Source organism: Acomys minous (assembly GCF_964271855.1).
Source record: "Acomys minous genome assembly, chromosome: 7".
Classification (NCBI taxonomy): Eukaryota; Metazoa; Chordata; class Mammalia; order Rodentia; family Muridae; genus Acomys; species Acomys minous.
In genome coordinates, this window is record NC_140488.1 from 7505436 (window position 1) to 7516877 (window position 11442).

Sequence of the window (11442 nt, forward strand, 5' to 3'; positions counted from 1 at the left end):
TGTCCTCTGTAACTCTAACACCAGGATAGGCTTCCTGTCTGCACACTTTTCCTTTCCTGTTTGGGGGTGATGGGGTACACCCTTTCTGACTGTATGTGTTATCCTAGTGTTCAGTCACCGAGGAAACCCCAGCCCGTGTCCTCCATGCCAAGTCCAGCAGCACAGCAGCTTGGAGCAGTTTTCCCTTCTCCCAGCCCTAAGTCATTCACACCGCCCCAGGCCCTGTTCCTGGTTAGTTAATTCTGAGACCCATAAGGGCCTTGGTTTACTCCACCAACTTGGGGCTACTAGCTGAAGGTGACCCCTCGGCAACATTGCTGTACTTGTGCTGTGAAGGGATTTCTCACCTGTCCTCCTGACAGGGTTGGGGCACTTGAGTGACACCACTTCCTAGAAGAGGGTGGACCAGCCTTAAGGCTGCCTGCTAACCCAGGACCTCTCACAGAGCAGCTGGTGCTCAGAGAGAGCATGCAGAAAAATTGCTTTCACCTTCCCTTTGCCTTCACTGCAGTTGCCCAGAACAGGAGACAAAAACTGAGGAAGCAATCGAGATCATTTTATTCTGTTTGTCAGGGAAAGGCCAAGGCCTTCCCCATTGCCTGGGAATGTCCACTTAGAATGCCATCGTAGCTTGAGAAATAGCACAACATAGAAGGAAGTCATTCTCGTTTGTTTACACAATAATACCCTTCTCCTGAAGTGGATGAACAACAGCAAGGGCATTGCTAAATCCATTTGCAGACTTAAGACATCCCAGGTTCATGGGCCTTGTAGTAAAGGTAGCAACATTCTATAACAACAAGACAACCTCAAGCCACTCAGACAGGACAGAGTAGAGGGAAGAACAGAAGAGAGTGGTTCACACAGCTGCTCCCACCCTGTGTCACATGATGGTGTGGTACTTAGATGACTGACTCTGCCTGTACTGGGGTTGGATGGGAACTGCCAGTGTGGGAAGTAGAACGTGTGCAGGGCAGAGCCAGAAGGGCCATCTGCCCGGCCCTCCTGGCCTAGACCCTGTCTATCTCCTCTCTCAAAGCCTCTGCATATCTAAAGGGGTAGGCTCTGGGATCCTGCTTAAAGATGCTGGCAAAAAACTTGAGTAATTTCATCTTGGTGGTTTCAGCGCGGGCCCTTGGGCCGCATAGGAACTCAAAGGAAGGAGGATCGCTTTCAGGCTCCTGCCTGTATTCCAGGTACCCTTCGTGCACAAAATGCTCCGTGATGAGACATCTGGGCTCCCCGTACATGAAATGCTCACTGCCCACATACAGCCCCATGTTGTTCAGTACGCGCCACAAGGCCTGCTCACTAGTACAGTTGTCCTCTATGACGATGATGCACAGCACGATTAGTAGCAGGCCTGTCTTGGGTACGCCTGGAAAACCATGCTGAGTGCCATGGTAGTTGATCCCAAGGGCAAGAGCAACAGAGTAGATGTGGTCCAGGGCGTTTCTTTCCACTATCTCCAGGCCAAAGAGCAGCCTCAAACAATCAGAGGCCTTAGAAAAGATGACAGGGTAGTATTCCTTGTAACCGCGGAGGACTATGTACAGAATCTGAGCCTTAGATGTCAGCTGCTTCCTAGTGTACTTGAGGAGAAGGAAATGAACCACATCAATCCTCTTTCTGTTGAGGACACCTTGTGAGGGAGAGTGTGGGTCAGCCAGTTTTGTTACTAGTCTGCCAAAAGACTCAAGAGATGATGCCCTACTGACAGGGCCCCTGGCATAGTAAGGAGAGGAGGCTCTTAGGCCACTGGGGAGAGCCCAGCGTATTGCCAACAGATGGATGCCCTGAGTGGGTGGCGGTGGCCTCCACCTCACCTGCCTCAGCTCCTGTGATGTGGCCAAGATCCAGGCCCCTTGCCCTGCTTTGGGACTGAGAGCTGTCTAGGAGGTTGCTTGTGTGTCTGCTGACAGTTGGATCCATGCTGATATTCTTGGGAACACAGGAATGGACTTGTTGCAGCTCAGAGGGATGAAGACTCACAGGCCTGCAGGGGGAGAGAAAGGATGAGTTGAATCTGACACCTGAAGCTTGGGCAGCTCTCAAAACTTGTTGCCGGGTTTTTCCTGGGGGGTGCCCTATGCCCAAAGGACTCTGGGCCTGCGTGTGCCTTTGAGTGCAAGGATTCTCACTGTGGCACACTCCCACACCTGGCAATAATGTACCCTGACATGATGGCTGAGCCTGGAGCACGTGCCATCATGCCCTGTGGTGGAATCTGCAGTGATGGCCACCTGGCCTGGCCTCTTCTCTGCTCTGTTCGGAGCTTCCAAAGTCCATCCAAAGTGCATCTTAGCTCCCCTTCCTGGAAAATCAGTTTTCCACGGCAAGAGTGGCAGCTCCCACTCAGGGTTCCCTAGGCATCAGCACAGGGCCATGCATGCTTTATGCAGTCCTCTCTCTGGGGGACGGGGCCTTCTCACATGTTCATTAATGACCATGACAGCTTACCTGGTTGCCAATACCTACCTCCTCTGTCAAAGATGCCTGGCTCCCTCTTGCCTCCAATGGCACCCCATGCTCCAAAGGCTCATCTTCCTGAGAGAGGAGAGAGAAGTCAAGATGAATCAGCTCTGGAAATGCCTGGCAGGGGCGACTCAAGAGCGAAAAGTGTTTCTGCCTTGGTGGCGCTTGCCTTTAGTCCCAGCATTCAGGAGGAAAAGGCTGGTCGATTGTTATGAATTCAAGGACATTCTGGTCCACAAAGTGAGTCAAGGACAGCCAAGGCTATACAGAGAGACCGTGACTCGAAATATGAGAAAATAAAAAGGTCAACATGGTGTGCCCCTGCGTTTTCCTGCAGATTCTAAAGACTAGCCTATCCACTCCCAGGAGCTCACCCCCAAAACTATTGCAGGAATTTAGAATGCTATGTCTACCTGTCACTCTTCCAGGAGTTTAACAACTGTTTTGAAAGCTACAAGGCCGTGTATACAAACAGCATAGTATGGCAAAAATTCTTAAGGCACCTCAGAAAATGGCTCTGAGTGGCCCCTCCTACCCAGTTCGCGAATAAGTGAAACCCAGCTTTAGCAACACTCTTCCCCTGAGGGCCTGAAATCAGAAACACCTGATTGACACTCTCCATTCCAGAAACCTGACAAAAGGGCTTCAACCACTGGGAACCAAGAGAGGACCTGTCCCCAGATAGAGTGTCCCTTGCCTAAAAGTACAGACACTTCACAAAATAGCCTCGAGCCCTAGGGACCTGGAGGCCCTCACTCACTGTAAGTAGAGTCCCTTACATAAAGGTCTAAGAATTCCACAAAATGGTCTCAAGCCCTAGGGACCTGGAGCACCTCAGTCCCCAGATGTAGTGTCCCTTACCTAAAGGCACAGGATGCGAGGTAGCTTGATAGAAGTTATTGGAAGCAGAGGGCATGGGACTGAGGCAGGGATCCCATGCTGCCCCACCATGGGAGGTAGTTTAGAGTATTGATACCAGCCCTGCCCCAGGTTAACTAAGGCTATTTTAAAATATAACATATGTCTTTGTCTTGCTTGCTTGCTAGCAGGACCTATAGGCAATAAAGATAATTATTAAAACAATACTGTTATACCCATAGTCTGTTTCCTATGGAGCTCTAAGGGGAAGCTGCTGTGGATGGCCTCTCTTAGGCATCTTGAGTTAGGGTGAGTGAGGTATCTCTGGGTGGTGATGACTATTACCTAGAATTTGAATCATATCAGCAGTTGGGGCCATCTTTGTAAGGCAAAAGGGATTCAAAGTTTGGACCTTCCCACAAGGACTGTGGCCATCTGAAGCTAAGAAAAATGAGGTGCCACAGTTCAGCTATGTCCCAGTGTCCACCCTGCAAGGCAGGAAGTGTCTTTCTTACTTACAGGACCTCAGAATGAAAGGTGGGGCAGAGGAGTCTTTGGCCAGATTCATTCTGGTGGAAAGGTAAGACAGCAAGAGGAACAGGTAAGATGAATGCACATCAGGTGTACTTCAAGAAACCCTATTTTAGATAGGGATAGCTAGGTCATGTGCACATCATGCAAGATCGGTATGCCCTTCCGCCTCCTGGCCCCCGGGGGTCAACAGATGACAGCACCAGCTCACTTATCCTGAGAGGGTTTAGGATCTCATGGAGGAGAGGAACTTGACCTGAGAAGGAGACATCTGTGAGGCTTGTGAGTTCCCAGTCTGGACACATCCAGGTGAGAAGTCCAGGGACTATTTAAAGAAACTCCAGGCCAGCACACAGGCAGGAACTCACAAAGCCTTCCCAGGACTGCTATTACACAAACAGCCTTGGGCAAGGCTCAGTCTGAGCCCCAGGCCCTCTTTCCTAGATGTAGTTGAGCAACTTGACCCAGCTCATCTGAGGAAAGGTCAGTGTGTCAAGATTCAAACTGAGAACTGACAGTTTCATTGTCCAAACAGAGGATTCCAGGACTCTCCCTGCCCTCCTGCAGCCAGACTGCTTCTTTACCCCTCAGCTGGTCAGCTATGCCTTATCATGACTGGTCTCCCCTTTAGGCCTATTTCTTAACCTTTGTCCCGGTGACCCTGAAATCCAATTTTAGTTCTTCTGGTCTCTCATTCCCTCCCTCTGACACCTGCCCTGAAGGCCCAATCACGGGTCCTCCTGAATCTTCTTTGCTGAGTTGGCCTGCTGTAGGACCAGGTATTCCTGTAACTTGGTCTGTTGTAGGGCCAGGTACTGTGCTCTCATGACCATTATCTGGATGGCACCTACCTTTTGCTTGGTATGAGGTGGGCACAAAGCACGACTGTTTCTATAGAACTAAGCTTTTTTTTCCTTGTGGTCATTTGTCCCTCCTGCCAGAGAGTTGCCTTGACTCAGCATTTCAGCCTATAAAGTGGGACAATGGGCAAAGTCATTCTCTTCTGTAACTTTTTTCCTGGTGACAATAGGGGCACTGTTATTGGGGCCTAGAAAGGCTGAAAAGCTAGTCAAAGGCTAGGTAATGGGGCACTTACCAAAAGCATCTGTTTAGCTGATCCAGCTGAAGAGACAGGGAGTAGTCACATCAAGAAGACTGGTTTACATCAACTTCCAGCAGGTCCAGCTCTCAGCAGCTCTGGAAGGAGTCTGTTAGCCAGGTAAAAACCTGCTGAGACAAATACAGACTAGGGACAAAAGTTAAAGTTGTGTCTATAAGACAATTGGGGTAGGCTTATGCCTTTGAGACCCAGTAAAAGCATGGACATTCTTTTCTCAGTCCAGAAGAACTGGTATACAGATTGGACAGACTTGTTTTTAGCATGATGAGAGGCACCCTCAAGTCTATATTCAGAATACCACCAAAGGGAAATTAAAAAATCTTGGGCTTGGGACTGAGTAGTAAGTAGTCAGTGCTCCAGCTTGTCAGAACTTTTATCCCTGATCTCCTCAAGGCCTAATCATGAAGTGGTGTTGTATTTTGTCACATGATTTTTAGCATTTAATGAGATGATCATATTTTGTTTTTCTTTCTGTTTCTTCATATAATGAATTATGTTGATGCATTTTTATATATTGAACCACCTCTGCATTCCCGGGATGGAGCCTACTTGGTCATGGCCAATGACATCTTTGATGTGCTCTTGAATTCTGTTTGTGAGTATATTTTTCATCAGTGTTCATAAGGGAAATTGGCCTGAAAATGTTTTTCTTTGGTTGGTCTTTGTGTGTTTTAGGCACAAGAATGACTGTGGCCCCATAGAGTGAGTTTGGCAATGTTCCTTCTGTTTCTATTTTGTGCAATAGTTTGAAGAGTATTGGTATTAGCTCTTCTTTGAAAGTCTGGTAGAATTCTGAGCTAAAATCATCTGGCCCTGAGGCTTTCCCGCCCTCCCCCCAGGTTGGGACACATTCAATGACTGCTTCTTTTCCTTAGGGGTTATGGAGTTATTTAACTTGTTTTCCTCATCTTGATTTAGATTTGGTAAATGGAATCTACCAAGAAAATTGTCCATTTCATTTCTATTTTCCAATTTTGTAGACTATGGGTTATTGAAAAAAGACCTAATATTTCTTTGGTTTTTTTCCAAAGTGTGTGTTGTTATGTTCTGTTTTTCCTTTCTGATTTTGTTGATTTGGATATTTTCTCTCTGCCTTTTAGTTAGTTTGGCTAAGTGTGTGTCTTTTGTCTATCTTGTTGACTTTCTTAAAGGACCGCCCCTTGATTCCATTCATTCCTTCCTCTTGTTCTCTGTTACTAATCTGTTGACTTCAGCTTGAGTTTGATTATTTGCAGCCATCTACTCCTCTTGGGTGTATCAGCCTCTTTTGTTGCAGAAGCTTCCAGAGGAGCTGTTAAGTGGCTAGTATGGAATCTCCCCAATTTCTGTATGAAGGCACTCAGTGCTACAAACTTTCCTCTTAGTACTGCTTTCATTGTGACCCATAAGCTTGGATATATTATGCCTTTATTTCCATTGAATTTTAGACAGTCTTTAATTTCTTTTTCATTTCTTCCCTGACCCAGTTGTCACTGAGTAGGGAGTTGCTCATTTTCCATGATTGTGTAGGGATTTTGTTATTTCTGTTGTTGAGACCCATTTTAACCCATGGTGATCTGAGAAAGCACAATGGGTAAATTCAATTTTTTGTATAAGTTACCCTTTGCTTTGTGACCGATTATATACTGCCAATTTTCGAGAAGGTTCCATGTGGTGCAAAGAAGAGTGAATATTCCTTTGTGCTTCAGGGAAAAGTTGTGTAGATAACCATTGGGTCCATTGGATTCATTCCATCTGTTGGTTTCATATTTTCTCTATTTTGTTTCTGCCTCACCGATCTGTCCATTGGTTAGAGTGGGGCACTGCATTCTCCCACAATTGAGGTGTCTGCACCCTTCAATGCTTTTAGGTTTAGTAGCAACTTTGTTCAGGTTTTGTTTTCTTTCTTTCTTTTTTTAATAAATGTGGGTGCTCTTGTATATTGTTCAAAGATGTTCTGAATTGGAATGTCCCCTTGGTAGTCTTTTCCTTTGGTGAGAATGGCATATTCTTCCCCATATCTTTTCATTAATTTTGGTTGAAATTCTATTGCTTCATGTTGTACTACTCTATTAAAGAGCTGCCTCTGGAATTAAATTAGACACCCTCTCTCCCAACCCAAGCATGCTTGTTTTAAAATTTCCTCCAACGTACCTGTCCTGGGTCAGGAGACCATCTGACACTAGGACAAAGAGAGAAAACAAATCTAAACAGCCCACGGAAAGACATTATGTAACTTCAGAGGACTAATATATAAGATGTAGTTTAGGATCTTAAAGAAAAAATGTTTAAAGATGTATTTATTATTTACACAGCATGTCCTTCTGCAGGCCAGAAGAGGGCACCAGATCTCACTGTGAACCACAGGGTTAGTTCCTGAAAATTGAACTGAGGGTCTCTGGGTTATGATTTGTAGTCTTATTGAATATTGTTAAAAATCCCTAAAGGAAACTGAAACAACCTGATGTTACCATTTTCTGAGTTCCTGTAGATGTTGGGTTTTTATAGTTTTCTGTTTAATGCCATCTAGGATACGGATAACTATATTATTCTACAGTTGAATGGCTTATATGACAAATACTGAATAAGTTTTTCAGGGTATCTGCCTACATCTACAGACACACACCAACGGGTTAAAATGTAAAATAAAACCCTCAGTCTAAACTATCTTGTTTGTAAGGACCAAACAAACTTCCTTTGGAAAAAGAAACTCCATTTTGTGTTAAACCTAGCCAAGGGCTGAACCCAGATTACACACTAAGCACAAACTAGCCTAAACAGAAAAAAATATTCCCTGACCACACAATCAGCTCACCTTGGGAATGTCCAAATACACTCTCTGCTCCTCAAGCTGAGCAGCACGGGGTCTGGCACATAGCAACAACCAATTAGGAGAGGCCAGGCCAAAGTTCCTAATGCCCCCATGACTGCTTCAGCCAATCTTCTCTATATGCCAACCTGCCCCTACACCTATTACCCAACCATGAAACTCTAAGTCTTGTAACTCTCTGCTTGCAGCTTTTCTGCCCAGATGTCATCCAATCATATACTGTAGAACCCATTTCTTTGTCTAAAACCTATAAAAAAAAAACCCTCTCAATTGAGAATCCAGGCCACTTCGCTGCACCTGCTGTGTCAGCGCATTAAAGGTGTGTCCTGGGTTCGACCCTGAAATATAAACACATTCTTGCCACTGCATTTGGACTCGGCTCTTGGGTAGTCTGTTCAGAGAGTCCCTCAAAATTTGGGCATAACATTGTTAATAACTCCAAATATGCCTACTTAAGATAACCAGAGCTGGACTCGGGAATACTAAATATTCCTTCCAAAAAGGAGATAGGTAAGACGCTTGGCCCTTCCTGGGAATATCCAATTCAAATGCAGCCCACCTAGGAAAGCACTCACAGCCGGACCCACAAGAGTTGCTGCAGCACACACAAACAGGCTCCCTCTTCTCCACTGCATTCAGTAGTTTTGCCAAGACTTTACACTTCACCCAGCCCTCAACGTGTCCATCAACTGGCCAGACAGGAGGCAGACCTGACACTGCTCAAAGCTCCTACCTCGGCTTGCAAGCTCTGCCCACTATGCCTATATCATAAGCCTCAACAGCACCTTAGCATCAAGCCCAACCTACCACTACTATGTAAATGTGCCCCACTCACAACACCTCCAGCACAAGCTACCCCAGCAGAGACAGCTTCTGTCCAGGACCCCAGATACACAACTACAGCTCCTTAGGTCAGCACTCACAGCTTCTCCCTGTGAATGTACAATACTTCCCCCCACAGACATGGTCTCATCCCATGGGTCGTGAACCCCACACCAGCTATGTATGTTGTGGTTCCATTCCTAACAGTGGCAAAATTCCAGTTGTGAAATAGCAACGAAACACATGAGGGACTGCGTTAAAGAGTCCCAGCATTAGGAAGGTTGAAACCCACTGCCCTTCCCTGACCTTTGCAACCACAGCCCCCACCCACTACTCTATCTCAGCAGGTCACAGTGCCCCACTGCTACAGGTGTTCTCTGCCAAATGAAGGTCAAGTGAGGATTCAGCCTTCTGCCCCCTCCTCAGAAAGTGACCTCTTACATCATAGCCTTGGCCTGGTGCTCTGCATTCCCTGCTCACTTATCTCACCACTCACACAGCCCAGCCCACAACAACTGCCACAGCAGAAGCAGGCCTGGGGCGCCTTCTCCTTCAGCGGTTCTGGGCAACATGAAGTAGGGACCAAAGTTACACTGACACAATCCAGCACTCAGAGAAAGGCCAGACATCAATCAAGCCCTGCATCAGCAAGAGAGCTCAGCCCACTACTCTTCAGTCAGCTCTCACAACCCCACACTAGTATACACCTACACAGCCCCATCCTGCTCTTAGGGTGACCCTGCCTCCTCTCAGGTCAACATCCAGAGCCCAGCCCAATTTTGTAAGCGATCACCTAGCCTCCCAGACTGGCAGCCCCTTACCTCCATACTGCAGGATCCATAGCCACGCCCCCAGCACCTCAATACTTCCTGCTTCCCTAGTAATCAGGGGGGCCCCTCACATCCAGTTTGGCCCTTACACCCCTACCTGGGTCTGTCTGCCTCTCTGCCTCAGCTCTAAGCACTCCCAAACACGGCCCTCCCCCACCCTTGCCAGGATTTGTTCCCAAGGGATTCCACAGTGCACAAAGTTTCCTTCTCTAGCTCTTATTAGGTCCAGATCCACCCACCCTTCCACTCTAGCATACAAGCCTTGCCCACCACTATTGACCTCAGCAGTCACAGCCCCACCCACAAGACCAGCACCAGTCCTCCTGCTGCAGGGCACTCTATCCTTACTTCCAAGTTTTCTCATAGATTCATTCTCCATTCAGCCCTGACCCATCTCCTGACACTCCTTTTTGACTTATTTCTGTGCCAGCTGTTATGGACACTTTCCCCAGCCCCCTGTAGAGGTCCTCAGGATGAGCCTGATCCAATGGTGTCCCTAATGGTTAGCGCATCCTGCTGCACTGATCTCACAGACTGTATGTCTGCAGAAGACCAAGCCTTTAATCCCACCACTTGGGAGGGAGAGGCAGGCTGAGAACTGTGAGTTCTAGGGCAGCCTGGTCTACAAAGCAAGTCCAGGACAGCCAAGGCTATACAGAGAAACCCTGTCTCAGAAAAAATGGAAAGAAACAAAGAAAAGAAAGAAAGAAAAAAGAAAAAGAAAAGAAAGTATGTGACAGGGGCTGGGCAAAGGCACCTGAGTGGATGTTTGTAAACTTCCCTCAACAGTTTCATGGGAGCAGCTGGCTCAGGCCTGACCAATAGTACTCTGTGGTGCTGTGCATACCCTCAGCTGGGGTGGGGGTCTTTGGGCCTGAACCTGGAATCATAGCCAGGACACTGTGAGCTAGGGGCCTGTGCTGCCGGGTAAGCACAATGGTGAGACCACCCAGGGACTCTAACACTGAAAGCCCTGGAATCCACTTGAAGAGAAGAAAGCAAGGAAACTCTGGATCAGAGTTTGTGCCCTTTGCCCTCCTGTGGCTGTGATCTCCCTCCTGGAGGGTCTCAAGCAGTGCTAGGCCAGCCCCACCTCCTGCCACCCACTCTTCCTCCTTCCTCCTGAGTGTGGAGGCAGGCAGGTGGCAAGCTCTGTGCTGCTCCTCCTGGGCCCTCCCCTTCTTGCCATTAGGCTGTGAGCTCAGTGAGGAAGCCCAGGTCACACGCCCTGTGTGCCCTGAAACTCCACTGACATTGATGCTCTGCTGCTTCTCAACAACATGCCCGGCAGTGGGGTTTTCCTTAAGGACAGGTCATGCAAACCTGGGGTTTGGTGCTCTGGTGCCTGTCTGTGCAGTTTCAGAGTTTGGGGTTTGAGAGGGGAAGTGGCACTCACTGGATAGGATGGAGGCTTCTAGAGAAAGGCCCCCACAAGTTCCTGCCAACAGAAGTGGCCATCCCTGAGGGAACACAGAGGAGGAAGTGTCCCCTTGCCCTATTCAGGTGTCACCACTGTGTGAGTTGACATCAGCATAGAGGCAGTCAGTCCTCTGATTGTCCTGCCTGCTGACTCACTCTGAGGTCACTGCCTCCAGTACCAACCCTAACTTCAGCTGAGAAGCACTTACAGAAGACACCATGCTGCCCCTTTTGGTCAACAAATTCTGGACTGTTAGGTCCAAAGACATCTAGTTCCCCTCCACCAAAAGGAACCGCTTCCCTTCTGTCAGGCAAAATGGGCAGATAGCTGTGTCTGATGCCTATGAGCACAACAAACATCCTGCAGGCTTCCTGGCTACTTCAGTAGAACAAATGTCTGCTTAAAAGTGAGTTACAAAAAACACACAGGAAGGTTTGCTCAGCATGGTTTCTGGGATCTTATTGAACTAGTTACTACTCTGTGATTATCAGATTTTATCTGGGTGAAGCAATCTTTATTTTCTTTTATAGATAGGGTTTCTTTCTTTCTTTCTTTCTTTCTTTCTTTTCTCCTCTCT

At 47.4% G+C, this 11442-nt stretch overlaps 1 long non-coding RNA gene across 1 annotated transcript; it reads right to left on the bottom strand.

The window, feature by feature from the left end:
* Positions 1-1713: 1713 nt before the first annotated feature.
* LOC311601412 lies at positions 1714-10124 on the bottom strand. Its single transcript, XR_014780572.1, has 3 exons — positions 9437-10124; positions 2479-2547; positions 1714-1996 (listed from the first exon to the last, which is right to left on the bottom strand). It is a non-coding gene; the product is annotated as an uncharacterized lncRNA (long non-coding RNA).
* Positions 10125-11442: the final 1318 nt, after the last annotated feature.